The following is a 16,651-nucleotide window of genomic DNA, read 5'->3' on the forward strand; positions in this document are numbered from 1 at the left end:
CTCAACTCCAGAAAAATAAATGACCCAATCAAAAAATGGGCCAAAGATCTAAATAGACATTTCTCCAAAGAAGACATACAGATGGCTAACAAACACATGAAAAGATGCTCAACATCACTCTTTATCAGAGAAATGCAAATCAAAACCACTATGAGGTACCATTTCACACCAGTCAGAATGGCTGCGATCCAAAAGTCTACAAATAATAAATGCTGGAGAGGGTGTGGAGAAAAGGGAACCCTCTTACACTGTTGGTGGGAATGCAAACTAGTACAGCCACTATGGAGAAGAGTGTGGAGATTCCTTAAAAAACTGGAAATAGAACTGCCTTATGATCCAGCAATCCCACTGCTGGGCATACACACTGAGGAAACCAGAAGGGAAAGAGACACGTGTACCCCAATGTTCATCGCAGCACTGTTTATAATAGCCAGGACATGGAAGCAACCTAGATGTCCATCAGCAGATGAATGGATAAGAAAGCTGTGGTACATATACACAATGGAGTATTACTCAGCCATTAAAAAGAATACATTTGAATCAGTTCTAATGAGGTGGATGAAACTGGAGACTATTATACAGAGTGAAGTAAGCCAGAAGGAAAAACATAAATACAGTATACTAACGCATGTATATGGAATTTAGAAAGATGGTAACGATAACCCTGTATACGAGACAGCAAAAGAGACACTGATGTATAGAACAGTCTTATGGACTCTGTGGGAGAGGGTGGGAAGATTTGGGAGAATGTCATTGAAACATGTGAAATGTCATGTATGAAACGAGATGCCAGTCCAGGTTCAGTGCACGATGCTGGATGCTTGGGGCTGGTGCGCTGGGAAGGCCCAGGGGGATGGTATGGGGAGGTTGGGAGGGAGGAGGGTTCAGGATGGGGAGCATGAAAAAAAAAAAAAAGAGTGTGAACCAAGTGGTGACAATGTATGATTGGTTTTGGTGTCTAATTACTATGATGATATTTTGAAAACCAAAAAAAATAAATAAATAAATAAATACCAGAATATTTGTTGGAAAAAAAAATAATAAATAAATAAATAAAAAAAAAAAAGAAAGAGTTAATACCACTAGCACCACCTGGAAAACCCAAATATTACTTAAAACACTAATAATTCTGAGAGATGTTGTTGTTGTTCCGTCACTCAGTCATGTCCAACTCTTTGAGACCCTATGGACTGCAGCACACCAAGCTTCCCTGTTTATCATCAGCTCTCAGAGGGTGCTCAAACTTATGTCCATTGATTCGGTGATACCATCCAAACACCTCATCCTCTGTCATCCCCTTCTCCTCATGTCTTCAATCTTTCCCAGCGTCAGGGTCTTTTTCAGTGAGTCAGTTCTTCACATCAGGTAGCTCAAGTATTGGAACTTCATTTTTAGCATCAGTCCTTCCAATGAATATTCAGGACTGACTTCTTTTAGGATTGACTGGTTTGATCTCTTTGCAGTCCAAAGGACTCTCGAGTCTTCTCCAACACCACAGTTCAAAAGCATCATTTATTTGGTTCTCAGCCTTCTTTATAGTCCAACTCTCACATCCATGACTACTGAACAAAACATATATTTGACTATAAGGACTTCTGTTGGCAAAGTAATGTCTCTGCTTTTTAATATGCTGTCTAGGTTTGTCATAACTTTTCTCCCTAGGAGCAAGTGCATTTTAATTTCAAGGCTACAGTCACCATCTGCAATGAATTTGGTGCCCAAGAAAATAAAGTCTGTCACTGTTTCCTTAGTTTCCCCATCTATTTGCCATGAAGTGATAGGACCAGATACCATGATCTTAGTTTTCTGAATGTTGAGTTTTAAGCCAGCTCTTTCACTCTTCTCTTTCATTTTCATCAAGAGGCTCTTTTGTTCCTCTTAATTTTCTGCCATAAGGGTGGTGTCATCTGCATATCTGAGATTATTGGTATTTCTCCTAGCAATAATTCTGAGAGACGTAACAATAAAATATCTCTTTGTCATCTTTCTGCATAACTATAAGAGATACTAAGAGCTTTGGCAACATTAAACAACCTGTTAAATATTAATAAGTTTAATAAAAATATTAATCCTAGCAATATTTATTTATTGAACAATAGGATGCAAGGTTCAATATTTATTATTCAGTTAACATTAGATATCCCTGAGTCTTGTCCAACATTTATATAGTGTTATGAACTGAATGCTTTTATCCCTCCAATATTCATATTTTGAAATCCTAACCTGCTGCTTGTGACAACATTTGGATATAGAGCCTTTATGGAAATGGAGTAACTAATGCTAGATGGAAGTAACTAAGGTTAAGTGAGGGCTTCCCAAGTGACTCAGTGGTAAAGAATCTTCCTGCAATGCAGAAGACCCTGGAGACGTTGGTTCGGTCCCTCATTCAGGAAGATCCCTTGGAGAAGGGAATGGCAACTAACTCCAGTATTCTTGCTGGAAAAATCCCACAGACAGAAGAACCTAGCAGGCTATGATACATGGGGTCACAAAGAGCTGGACATGAGTAAAGCAACTGAGCACTATTGCATAAAGTTAAACAGAGCTTCCCAGATGGCACAGTGGTAAAGAATATGACTACCAGTACAGGAGACAGATTCCATCCCTGAGTCAGAAAGATCCCCTGGAGAAGAAAATGGAAACCCACTCCAATGTTCTTGCCTGGAAAATTTCATGGACAGAGGAGACTGGAAGGCTATCTGAGGACAAACTCAAGGTTAAATGAGGTCATATGGATGGGGCCCCAGTCCAGTAGGATTATTGCCTTTTAAGAAAAAAGATTACTATGCTTTTAAGTGTACACCATATGCCCAAGAGGAGCTTATCTGTGTGTATGTGTGTGTATGTGTGTGTGTGTGTGTGTGTGTCACACATGCATACACAAGCACACATACACATGTATGTACACATAGAAGAGGGGAAGTGAGGAAGCAACAAGAAGGCAAGTGTCTGCCAGCAAGAAAAAAAGAATTTACATCAGGAACTGGATTGGTCAAGGACCATGATCTGAGATTTCTAATCTCCAGAACTGTGAAAAATAAAGTTCTGTTGGCACCCAGTAGACCCAGACACATACTAATGATAATCTTTAATACAATTCTTATAGCATTACTGATTATGCTATTGTGTCATATTACTTATAATATTTTATTAGTCATATTGTAGAAAACTGAAAATAAGCAAAAGAGTTTTAAAAATATTAAGCATATTTTGAATTCCTATATGCCTGCATACTACTATAGAAGCAATATTTTGCTTACAGTAGATTGTTCCTTAAAGAAAATTGCAGCTTTGTTAGGCACAAAAGACATAAAGAAGTTGAAATTACAGACCAGTATAAAACTAAAATTAAGATTTGGAAAATTTTGATGTAGGTAGTCTGCCATAGGTATACAGAAATCCATTTCTGTATTTTTATCCATGATTCACAGTTTTTAATCTCTATTCTTTGTAGCTAAATATTCCCAGGCTAACAAATCTGTGTGGTTCCTTTATTGTTCTTACTGCTGTTGAGGAAAGTGATCTGATTTAACAGTTACATAAGGTTCTGAAAAACTGAACTTTCTAGGTTTTGCATTTTATTTGAGCTGACAGAAGGAAATAACATTTATTCCAACAATGAATATTAATATTGGCAAAATTTCATCATTTTGCCCAATCATTTGTGGCCAGTAAGTAACCCCTCCTACATCTCATAATGGTAAGTGCTATTCAAAGGGATAATATAAATGGACAAATTCATCACCTTAATCACAACCTTGACATGTTTAGGACAAAAATCCAAGTGGTCTAGGAGAGCAAGAAAAGTTTGTCCTAGTTTGAAGGTGAAATAGTCAAAGAAAAAGTAAAAGAAAGGCAAAGACACCAAAGGATGGATAATCAAGACAAGTCTGGGGATAGTCTTTAAAGATAATTTTAATAAGAAATATCAATTTTAACAGTATCTTCTATTTGCCCTAATTGCTTTCCTTGTGTCTCCACCCCCAGCCCCCAGTAATAATTAATTTTTAGATACAAAAGAAAATATTTGTTTATGATAACTTTAAAAATCTACTCATGCTCAGAGTCTGAACACTTAAGTTTTAAAATTGTTGCGTTTGTTCCCAAATGCAAATATTTGATTCATAAGAATAAAATTAAGAACTTGGCTTTTAAAAGTGGAAAACTCAATTCTAATCACAGTCAAAAGTGTTATTGATGTATGCCTGAAAACCTATAAGTTCAACAAGATGAAAAAATAGTGCTTGATGCCCTAATCTTCTTCCTTTGAAACCCATTCCCTATGTTCTCAGCTCAGATCAGTTATATTTTGATTGGCTTCTGGGGATCTTTTGCTAGTTCTACTTCATTATAAAGAATATTTATAGTTTTATAGCTAGAGTTATAGGTATAAAAGTTAAAAGCAGTATTTTAACACTTTTATTTCTAAGACTTCCATATTGGTCCTATTTTTTTCTATAGTTGCCTATTAGTGTTTTATGGCTATCTTAGCATCTCAATTTAAATTTAAAATTTAAGAGCTCATTTTCACCTTTATTCCCTATACAACCCCTTTATCCATCAGACTTTAGGTGTTCATTCATCCTGGACTTTTTATTTCATGATTTTGGTTTTGTAAAGACTATCTTGGTCCTTAGCTGATTATTCAAGTTTTTATATAAGGAACAATGCTGATCAGAACAGAAAGTTTTTGTGAGTTTCTAGTTCAGCTGTGTAAGTCACTCACTGCTTGCACTCTGGCCTTATTGCTGATTATGTACACACTGATGCTGCTCTTGCTTCAGAGCTTTTGCACTAATAGTTTTCCTTTTACTAGAATGTTCTTCCTCTGCATGGCTTTCCTCTTCTATTTTTTTAGGTTTCTGTTCAAAATCACCTTCTCAGGAGGCCCTTCCTGGCCAGACTCCTTATCATTACAGCACCAGTTAATTGGTAGGCTCCCTCTCCTGCTTTAATTTTCTTTCTCTCACTTCATACTGAATAGTATGTAATTAGAGTGTTTCAATCGAGTTTCATGCATTTCCCTAGTAAGAATGTAAAACACAAGGTCCCTGGGCCAAGAACTTTATTATTCACTGTCATATTCCCATGTTTAGAACACTCTCTGATGCCCTTTAGGCATTTATTGCTGTTGTTTTGTTGCTAAGTCCTGTCCAACTCTTTGCAACCCCATGGACTGCAGAAAACCAAGCTTTCCTGTCCTTCACTATCTCCCAGAGTTTGCTCAAATGGACTCAAATGCCCATTGAGTCAGTGATGCTATCTAACCATCTCATTCTCTGCTGCCCCTTTCTCCTTTTGCCTTCAGTCTTTCCCAGCATCAGGGTCTTTTCCAGTGAGTCAGCTCTTCACTTCAGGTGGCCAAAATATTGGAGCTTCAGCATCAGTCCTCGAAGTGAACATTCAAGGTTGAGTTCCTTTATGTTTGACTGGTTTGATCTCCTTGCAGTCTAATAAGACATTTGGTAAATATTAATTTAGAGCTTCCCAGGTGGCACAGTGGTAAAGAATCCACCTGCCAATGCAGGAGACACATGAGATGCAGTTTCGATCCCTGTGTTGGGAAGATCTCCTGGAACAGGAAATGACAACCCATTACAGTATTCTTGCATGGAAAATTCTGTGGACAGAGGAGCCTGGTGGGGTACAGTCTGGGGAGTTGCAAAGGGTTGGACATGACAGAGCACACACACACAAATATTTATTTATTGAATAAATTACAAATATATGCTGCTGTTTCCTCTTCTTTGCCCCCCAACACACACACACACACAGAATGAGAAAACTGAACCTTGGGCTGTATAATTATCTGGGGCTAAAAAGAAAAGCAAGTTTTCTTTCTGAACCTTGGTTGGGGACAGGACAGACTAGCCCAGACTCTCATTTATTGGGAGAGTAAGGAGGGCATGGTTAGAGCTCCACTATCCATTTCTTCCTTTCTGCTCCCTTTGTGGTAGTACAGAAATACTTCAAATCCCTATTCCTCCTAAATCTGCCCTTCTACTACAAGTCAGGGCTTCACAAATGGTGCAGTGGTAAAGAACCTATTGCAAGAGATGTAAGAGATGCAGGTTCAATTCCTGGGTCAGGAAGATTCCCTGGATGAGGAAATGGCAAGCTACTCCAGTATTCTTGCCTGGAAAATTCCATGGACAGTAGTTCCTGGCAGAATTCAGTCCATGGGGTCACCGAGTTGGATATGACTGAGCAACTGAGCACACAAACACTAGTACAAGTTAGGAAAAACTCTTTTTTTTGTTTGTTTAGAAATCAATTTCAAGGCTATGCTGGGAGCACGTGCTATGACCAGCTTTCTGACACACATAAATAGGGAAAGGATTTGGTCCCATTTGTTTTACAAATGGTCCTTCAGTTAATTATCATAAATATGTGATCCAAAACACCTTACTTTTATCCATACCAGCTAGCTTTGTGCAAGGCTTTCTGAGTCTCCTTGAAGGAGATGCTCCCATGTAGCCTTCTGGCAATGCTTTGAGAAATAATAATTAAATAAGATGAACAGTTCAATGATAATTGTTTCAATATCATTTTCTTAGCGTTTTAAAGAGCTTTGATGGTGAGGGGAAAAGAGGTATGCCCAGTCTACCATCTAGGTCTTCAAATAATATTTCAATTAGGAAACTTTCAAGAGCTTATGTTTTCACATAATTTCTCCTATGTACTGCCCTTGTTTAGTCTTAAGTCACGTCTGATTCTTTTGCGATGCTCTGGACTGTAGCCTGCCAATCTCCTCTGTCCATGGGATTTCCCAGACAAGAATAATGAAGTGGGTTGCTATGCCCTTCTTCAGGAGATCTTCCTGACCCAGGGATCAAACCCATGTCTCTTGTGTCTCCTGCACTGGCAAGCATCTTCTTTACCACTGAGCCATCAAGGCGGCTCTCTCTTATGGATACTCAGAAAGTATTTCAGAATTAATAGAATTATTGAGGTTTCTCTACTTCCCGTATTAGATTTCCAAATTCTACTTATGTTAACAAGACACAGGCAGTAAGAAAAATTCAAGTTAAGCTTTAAAAAGGAATTGCAGCTTCTATAAACAAACAAACAAATTAAAAAGGAAAAATTAAGCCAGAAGAATGAAAGCAAACAGTACTCAAACTCGTAAACATCTTCACAGCTTGGCCTCTCCCTCAGAATCCAAAAACCCGACACACGTTTCAGAGGCACAAAGACCTCCTGAAATCCTTCATAGGCCCTACCCACAAAGCTTAGGAAACTTGCCTGCAAGCATAAATCAAATATGTGAGCCATTATGGCTAGAAAGGAGAGGGAAAAATGCATTTTGTCTTATCCACTCCAAGTTGAAATATGTTGTTTTTCTTGCTTTAATGATCTAACTAATCCTGTAAACTTAATTCAACAATAAGTTCAGTGGGCTCAATTATTCAGGTTGCTTGTTTTCTTCTCTCTCTCTCTTTTAAATTTTTTTGTAAAGCTTTCCTCATTCTGTTGTACTGTGGTAGTCTTTGAGGAAGTCAAGGTAATAAGCATGGTAGAAATGATGCCAATACTCTTTAAATTCCAGTAATTGCCATGGACAAAGAAATACCCGCATACTAGGGACAGTAGAAAATGTGCCACTTTTCAGGTCCACTCCCACATTGATTCACTCTCCTGCAGCTGGGCTATACAGATCCTGGCCCTTGAAGGTGGGAGATAAAAAATGTGGCATTTACATAATTTTGGAGCTTCTGCTCAAATGTAGGTATTGTTTAGTCAGTATGTTCTAAGGGAGGCTTTCTTTTAAAAGCCTTTTCTGCCTCATTTTTCTTCCCCCTGGGGAGAAAATAAAGCTGAAAAAACATGAAAACTTAAGAGGTCAGGAGCAACAGCTGTTAAGCCAGCCACACAATTCTTATAGCAATGAGCAACAAAATGTCTGTTTCCTGATTTATTTTATTAGTTTGATACTATTTTCATAGTTGAAAAGAAAAAAAAATGATTACAAATACCAAAGAGAATTAAAGGTCATAAAAATTAACATACTTATCTTTATCACATTTCCAGAATTTAAGAGCCCTCAAACCTAAATTCAAATCAGTCATAAGTTAAACCTGATAGATTAGCAATAAACATTGAGTAATATGATTAATTACTTTGCCAACAAAGGTCCATCTAGTCAAGGCTATGGTTTTTCCTGTGGTCATGTATGGATGTGAGAGTTGGACTGTGAAGAAGGCTGAGCGCCGAAGAATTGATGCTTTTTATTTTTTTATTTTTTTTATTTTTAAACTTTACATAATTGTATTAGTTTTGCCAAATATCAAAATGAATCCACCACAGGTATACATGCTTTTGCACTGTGGTGTTGGAGAAGACTCTTGAGAGTCCCTTGGACTGCAAGGAGATCCAACCAGTCCATTCCGAAGGAGATCAGCCCTGGGATTTCTTTGGAAGGAATGATGCTAAAGCTGAAACTCCAGTACTTTGGCCACCTCATGTGAAGAGTTGACTCATTGGAAAGACTCTGATGCTGGGAGGGATTGGGGGCAGGAGGAGAAGGGGATGACAGAGGAGGAGATGGCTGGATGGCATCACTGACTTCGATGGGCATGAGTCTGAGTGAACTCCGGGAGTTGGTGACGGACAGGGAGGCCTGGTGTGCTGCGATTCATGGGGTCTCAAAGAGTCGGACACGACTGAGCAACTGAACTGAGCTGAACTGACTGAATATGATTAATCAATGTAGTAGCAAAATATAAGCTAAATAGGATAGTTGACTCCTATATAATGAGATTTCTTTTAACCTTACAAGCAAATGATCAAATAATTTAGATAATCCCAAATTGTATTAGTTTTTTGAGTTTGAAAGAGCTGGTATGATTCCCAAGTTGATCACTTACTGAGCTGTGTCATTTCCATGTATTAATTTTCTCATTAAAAAATGTAATTATAAAACTTACCTCAGAGAGTATTATCTGAATTAAATGAGATAATGTATGTACATTATGCAATAGTAGCTAAAGTGCCTAGTCTATAGTATTAAAGGTCACAAGTAAGTTTCAGAAGACCCAGGTTTGAGTGTCAACTAAGGCAATTTCCAATTTTGAGCCTTTTCAAGCTTATTGACCCTGAATTTTAATACCTCTAATATTTTTTCTTCATAAAATTAATGCTAAAGTTGTAGGTATTTTTATGAGGATTAAATTAATGAAGTTAATTCATTTATTGAAATATTTATTTGAGATAAAACAGTTGACCCAAAACACACCTGTCCACATTAAACTGAGTCTAGCAGTTTTACCAAAATTTTACACACAGAGTAATTTAACACAAATGAAAATCAGTTTTATCCAAAGGTAAAATTATAGCCCTTCTATTCTACTATCTGAGTACTACTAAAGAGAAGGGAACAAATCACCAAAGGGATCCCCTTTCTAGTTCCAAGTATTGTATCTTTAGCTAAAAAATAGGTTGACACATTTTTTTAAAGATACCTGTGGCGGATTCATTTCGATATTCGGCAAAACCAATACAATATTGTAAAGTTTAAAAATAAAATCAAATTAAAAAAAAGAAGCTATGGAAAGAGATAAAATAAATTATATAGCTAAGAAAAAAGACATAGAAGAAATTTAACTCATTGGCACTAATTTTGGTGTATCCACTGCTTTTAAAAGAGATTACTTCTGGAAAATATGACTCCAAGTCCCAAAAGGATTAATTGTTTTATTAATTTTAGTGTTTTGCAGCATGTTGGGGAAGTTTGTTTAAGACACTGTTTCCTTATTTTTCTCAAGGTCTGGTTACAGAGTCTGAGATTACTATCAGATCAGATCAGTCAGATCAGTCGCTCAGTCATGTCCGACTCTTTGCGACCCCATGAATTGCAGCACATCAGGCCTCCCTGTCCATCACCAACTCCCAGAGTTCACTCAGACTCACGTCCATCGAGTCAGTGATGCCATCCAGCCATCTCATCCTCTGGCGTCCCCTTCTCCTCTTGCCCCCAATCCCTCCCAGCATCAGAGTCTTTTCCAATGAGTCAACTCTTCGAATGAGGTGGTCAAAATACTGGAGTTTCAGCTTTAGCATCATTCCTTCCAAAGAAATCCCAGGGCTGATCTCCTTCGGAATGGACTGGTTGGACCTCCTTGCAGTCCAAGGGACTCTCAAGAGTCTTCTCCAACACCACACTTCAAAACCATCAATTCTTCAGTGCTCAGCCTTCTTCACAGTCCAACTCTCACATCCATACATGACCACAGGAAAAACCATAGCCTTGACTAGACGAACCTTTGTTGGCAAAGTAATGTCTCTGCTTTTGAATATGCTATATAGGTTGGTCATAACTTTCCTTCCAAGGAGTAAGCGTCTTTTTATTTCATGGCTGCAGTCACCATCTGCAGTGATTTTGGAGCCCAGAAAAATAAATTCTGACACTGTTTCCACTGTTTCCCCATCTATAGAAAAAAGTATATAATTACTCATACTTTACTTCTTTTTGTTCATTGATATGATTAATAAAACATTTACAGTTGTTATTTTCTTGCAATCAAGTGAACATATCTTGACAGTGGATGTAATTATTCAAGTATGAATACTAATAGGTGGCTCAGTGGTAAAGAATCCGCCTACAATGCAAGAAAGGTGACGCAGGTTTGATTCCTGGGTCAGGAAGACCCCTGCAGGAAGAAATGGCAACCCATTCCAATATTCTTGCCTGAAAAATCTCATGGACAGAGGAGCCTGTCAAGCTACAGCCCAGGGGGTATCAAAGAGTCTCGGACACAACTAAGCACACACACCCGCATGCTAATTAACAAACCAAATAAAACTTCCAAGGATTACACTTGATTGAAGTTTGTTTTCCATATTTACAATCACACTTTTAGAAATAACTGACTTGCCAAGTTACTTTTATTTCTCACCTCATATTAAAAGTTCCATTTGCATATTTTTCACATTAAGAAGAAATCCAAATTATTTTGAATTGGCTGTTGTGTTGCAGGTTCATGAATACACTACTTATTAGCAAAACTGCCATATAAATAGGCCTAAAGGAAAGCATTAAAAGTCCTTTGGGACTTTAGCCAAAGTTTTATCAGGAGAAGAGCAATGAAGTGTGATTAAGGATATGTATTTTGCTTTAAGATTACATGCACTTACAATGAGTAGCAAAAAAATTGGACAAAGGGGATCTTAAAACATAGAAATTATTATACAATCTTCACTTTACCTAATAAATCATTGATCTAGAAATAAAAGTGTATTACCTGTGAATGGATGGATGAGCTTTTTCAGGAGAAGGATTTATTTTGATTTTGATTCCTTGAATTAGTCATGTACTAACCTTCTCCTGTCTTTTCAGGGCTGCTATGATAGATACAAATAGTATTTCATACATATTAATTCTGATAGCAAGGATGTTTTTCTCTCTTGGAATGTATAAAAACTGTCACTCTGAATTTAGCCTCATCTTATATATTTGGTAAAAAGAATTTATTTTTTCTATGCTTAATTTCAATCATTATGTTTCAACATTTCGGGCAAATAATGGCCAGTTTCACTAGTCTTTCTCATTTCTATATTTTAAATTATTTTATGCCTAGGCTTATTCTCTAGGCATTCAAATAGGTAAAGAAGATTCTATTCTAAAAAATATCAGACACACATGCCCATACACACATATCCATTTTAATGTCTTATAGTTCTCTTCTTCACAGTCATACTTCTAAAGTGTAATGTACACTCTCTTTCCATATCCTTAGTTTTCACTTTTTCTTTGACCCAGGATGATTGGATTACCTTTCTATCATGTGATTAAAATTGATCTTGTTAAGGACATGATTTGCTGCTGAAACCAATGGATCTCTTACTCCTTATTCTTATTCACTTTTTAGCAATATTTAATAATGTAATCATTTCTTTCTTAAACCAATTTTTTTTTTCTGATTCAGCAAGCTTGTCTACAGTATTCCCTACCTCTATGGTTGCTGTCTCAGTTTCCTTTAAATTTCCTTTGAGTTTGTTTTGGGCAACTTGGATTGTATTTTTAGCTTCCTTCTCTATCTCCTCTGCATAGTTGCTTGGAAGGTTATATCAATTTACACAATATAAAAACCCATCTGATCTCATGGTGCTTCCTTATCCATGCCCTAGCCCAGGTGTATATGTTGAAATACCTTCTTGACATTTCTGCTTAAGTGTTTTATAGGCATTTCAGCTTAACATTCCAAACTGAACTTTTCACCTTCTCCTCAGTTTTCCACCCACCAAATGATTCTTCTATTTATCTCTACAAATAACATTAACATCTGGCATTCCCAAAGCCAGAAATAAAGATATAATTTTGATTGCTCATATGTTTTCATTCTCAAATCCAAATAATTAACAAATCTTGGCATTTTCATTCTTCATTTTCATTGCCTCTGTATTAGTCCCAACCACCATAGTCTCTCCCCTGGATATTCAAATGATTTCCTAACTAGTCTCATTGCTAAGTTGTTTTAGTCATGTCCGATCTTGTGACCTCATGGACTGTAGGCTCCTCCGTCCACTGGACTTTCCAGGCCAGGATACTGGAGTGGATTACCATTTCCTTCACCAGGGGATCTTCCCAAACCAAGCCTTTTATCTCCAGCATTGGCAGGTGGGTTCTTTACCACTAGCACCAACATGGGAAACCCATAACTAGTCTCATTAATTCTTGTCTTGTCTTCAACAGTTAATTTTTACAGCACAGTTGCAACATTTATTAAAAACAAAGATCTGATTATGTATTTTTTCTAAAAAAAATTAAAACCTGTTCATCAATTCTTATTTTCAGTCAGTTCAGTCGCTCAGTCGTGTCCAACTCTTTGCAACCCTGTGAATTGCAGCATGCCAGCCTGTCCATCACCAGCTCCTGGAGTTTACCCAACCTCATGTCCATCAAGTCGGTGATGCCATCCAGCCATCTCATCCTCTGTCATTCCCTTCTCCTCCTGCCCCCGATCCCTCCCAGCATCAGAGTCTTTTCCAATGAGTCAACTCTTCACATGAGGTGGCCAAAGTACCAGAGTTTCAGCTTTAGCATAATTCCTTCCAAAGAAATCCCAGGGCTGATCTCCTTCAGAATGGACTGGTTGGATCTCCTTGCAGTCCAAGGGACTCTCAAGAGTCTTCTCCAACACCACAGTTCAAAAGCATCAATTCTTCAGTGCTCACCTTTCTTCACAGTCCAACTCTCACATCCATACATGACCACAGGAAAAACCGTAGCCTTGACTAGATGGACCTTTGTTGGCGAAGTAATGTCTCTGCTTTTGAATATGCTATCTAGGTTGGTCAGAACTTTCCTTCCAAGGAGTAAGCGTCTTTTAATTTCATGGCTGCAGTCACCATCTGCGGTGATTTTGGACCCCTCAAAAATAAAATCTGACACTGTTTTCACAGTTTCCCCATCTATTTCCCATGAGTGATGGGACCACATGCCATGATCTTCGTTTTCTGAATGTTGAGCTTTAAGCCAACTTTTTCACTCTCCTCTTTCACTTTCATCAATAGGCTCTTTAGTTCTTCTTCACTTTCTGCCATAAGGGTGGTGTCTTCTGCATATCTGAATTTATTGATATTTCTCCTGGCAATCTTGATTCCAGCTTGTGCTTCTTCCAGCCCAGCATTTCTCATTATGTACTCTGCATATAAGTTAAATAAGCAGGGTGACAATATACAGCCTTGACGTACTCTTTTCCCTATATGGAACCAGTCTGTTGTTCCATGTCCAGTTCTAACTGTTGCTTCCTGACCTGCATAAAGGTTTCTCAAGAGGTAGGTCAGGTGGTATTCCCATCTCTTGAAGAATTTTCCACAGCTTATTGTGATCCACACAGTCAAAGGCTTTGGCATAGTCAAAAAGCAGTACTTGGATGCAATCTCAGAAACGACAAAATGATCTCTGTTCATTTCCAAGGCAAACCATTCAATATCACAGTAATCCAAGTCTATGCCCCAACCAGTAACACTGAAGAAGCTGAAGTTGAATGGTTCTATGAAGACCTACAAGACCTTTTAGAACTAACACCCAAAAAAGATATCCTTTTCATTATAGGGACTGGAATGCAAAAGTAGGAAGTCAAGAAACACCTGGAAAGTGAAAGTGAAGTCGCTCAGTCGTGTCCGACTCTTTGTGACCCCATGAACTGTAGCCTATCAGGCTCCTCTGTCCATGGGATTTTCCAGGCAAGAGTGCTGGAGTGGATTGCCATTTCCTTCTCCAGGGGATCTTCAGTAACAGGCAATTTTGGCCTTGGAATACGGAATGAAGCAGGGCAAATGCGAATAGGGTTCTGCCAAGAGAATGCACTGGTCATAGCAAACACCCTCTTCCAACAACACAAAAGAAGACTCTACACATGGACATCACCAGATGGTCAACACCAAAATCAGATTGATTATATTCTTTGCAGCCAAAGATGGAGAAGCTCTATACAGTCAGGAAAAACAAAACTGACTATAAAACAAAAACAGCCATAGTAGCTGACTATGGCTCAGATCATGAACTCCTTATTGCCAAATTCAGACTTAAATTGATGAAAGTACGGAAAACCACTAGACCATTCAGTTCAGTTCAGTTCAGTCGCTCAGTCATGTCCAACTCCTTGTGACCCCATGAACTGCAGCACACCAGGCCTTCCTGTCCATCACCAATTCCCAGAGTTCACTCAAACTCATGTCCATCAAGTTGGTGATGCAATCCAGCCATCTCATCCTCTGTCGTCCCCTTTTCCTCCTGCCCCCCAAGCCCTCCCAGCATCAGAGTCTTTCAGATATGACCTAAATCAAACCCCTTATGATTATACAGTGGAAGTGAGAAATAGTTTTAATGGACTAGATTTGATAGAGTGCCTGATGAACTATGGACAGAGGTTCATGACATTGTACAGGAGACAGGGATCAAGACCATCCCCATAGAAAAGAAATACAAAAAAGCAAAATGGCTGTCTGGAGTGGGGGTGGGTGCTTACAAATAGCTGTGAAAAGAAGAGAAGCGAAAAGCAAAGGAGAAAAGGAAAGATATAAACATCTGAATGCAGAGTTCCAAAGAATAGCAAGGAGAGATAAGAAAGCCTTCCTCAGCGATCAATGCAAAGAAATAGAGGAAAACAACAGGATGGGAGAGACTAGAGATCTCTTCAAGAAAATTAGAGATACCAAAGGAACATTTCATGCAAAGATGGGCTCGATAGAGGACAGAAATGGTATGGACCTAACAGAAGCAGAAGATATTAAGAAGAGGTGGCAGAAATATACAGAAAAACTGTACAGAAAAGAGCTTCACGACCCAGATAATCACGATGGTGTGATCACTGACCTAGAGCCAGACATCCTGGAATGTGAAGTCAAGTGGGCCTTAGAAAGCATCACTACAAACAAAGCTGGTGGAGGTGATGGAATTCCAGTTGAGCCTTTTCAGATCCTGAAAGATGATGCTGTGAAAGTGCTGCAGTCAATATGCCAGCAAATTTGGAAAACTCAGCAGTGGCCACAGGACTGGAAAAGGTCAGTTTTCATTCCAATCCCAAAGAAAGGCAATGCCAAAGAATGCTCAAATTACCGCATAATTGCACTCATCTCACACGCTAGTAAAGTAATGCTCAAAATTCTCCAAACCAGGCTTCAGCAATATGTGAACCATGAACTTCCAGATGTTCAAGCTTGTTTTAGAAAAAGCAGAGGAACAGAGATCAAATTGCCAACATCCACTGGATCATAGAAAAAGCAAGAGAGTTCCAGAAAAGCATCTATTTCTGCTTTATTGACTATGCCAAAGTCTTTGACTGTGTGGATCACAATAAACTGCGGAAAATTCTTATTGTACTTATAACCAAATCCAAGCATGGTTTCCAAGGTCCTTCATTATGTGGACCTTGACTATATTACTGGCCTCATATTCTGCTCTTCCTATTTACATGTATACGGTCAGGGCTTTTTACAAATAAACAAACATGTACATTCAGTAGTGTGTGTGTGTGTGTGTGTGTGTGTGTGTGTGTATGTGTGTGTGTGTGTTAGTCGCTCAGTTCAGTTCAGTTCAGTTCAGTCGCTCAGTCGCGTCTGACTCTTTGCGACCCCATGAGTTGCAGCATGCCAGGCCTCCCTGTCCATCACCAACTCCCGGAGTTCACTTAAACTCATGTCCATCGAGTCAGTGATGCCATCCAGCCATCTCATCCTCTGTCATCCCCTTCTCCTCCTGTCCCAAATCCCTCCCAGCATCAGAGTCTTTTCCAATGAGTCAACTCTTCACATGAGGTGGCCAAAGTACTGGAGTTTCAGCTTGAATATCATTCCTTCCAAAGAACACCCAGGACTGATCTTTAGAATGGACTGGTTGGATCTCCTTGCAGTCCAAGGGACTCTCAAGAGTCTTCTCCAACACCACAGTTCAAAAGCATCAATTCATCTGCACTCAGCTTTCTTCACAGTCCAACTCTCACATCCAAACATGACCACTGGAAAAACCATAGCCTTGACTAGACGGATCTTTGTTGGCAAAGTAATGTCTCTGCTTTTGAATATGCTATCTAGGTTGGTCAGAACTTTCCTTCCAAGGAGTAAGCCTCTTTTAATTTCATGGCTGCAATCACCATCTGCAGTGATTTTGGAGCCCCCAAAAATAAAGTCTGACACTGTTTCCACTGTT

This window comes from Bison bison, unplaced genomic scaffold (genome assembly GCF_000754665.1).
Source record: "Bison bison bison isolate TAMUID 2011002044 unplaced genomic scaffold, Bison_UMD1.0 scf7180017864519, whole genome shotgun sequence".
Classification (NCBI taxonomy): Eukaryota; Metazoa; Chordata; class Mammalia; order Artiodactyla; family Bovidae; genus Bison; species Bison bison.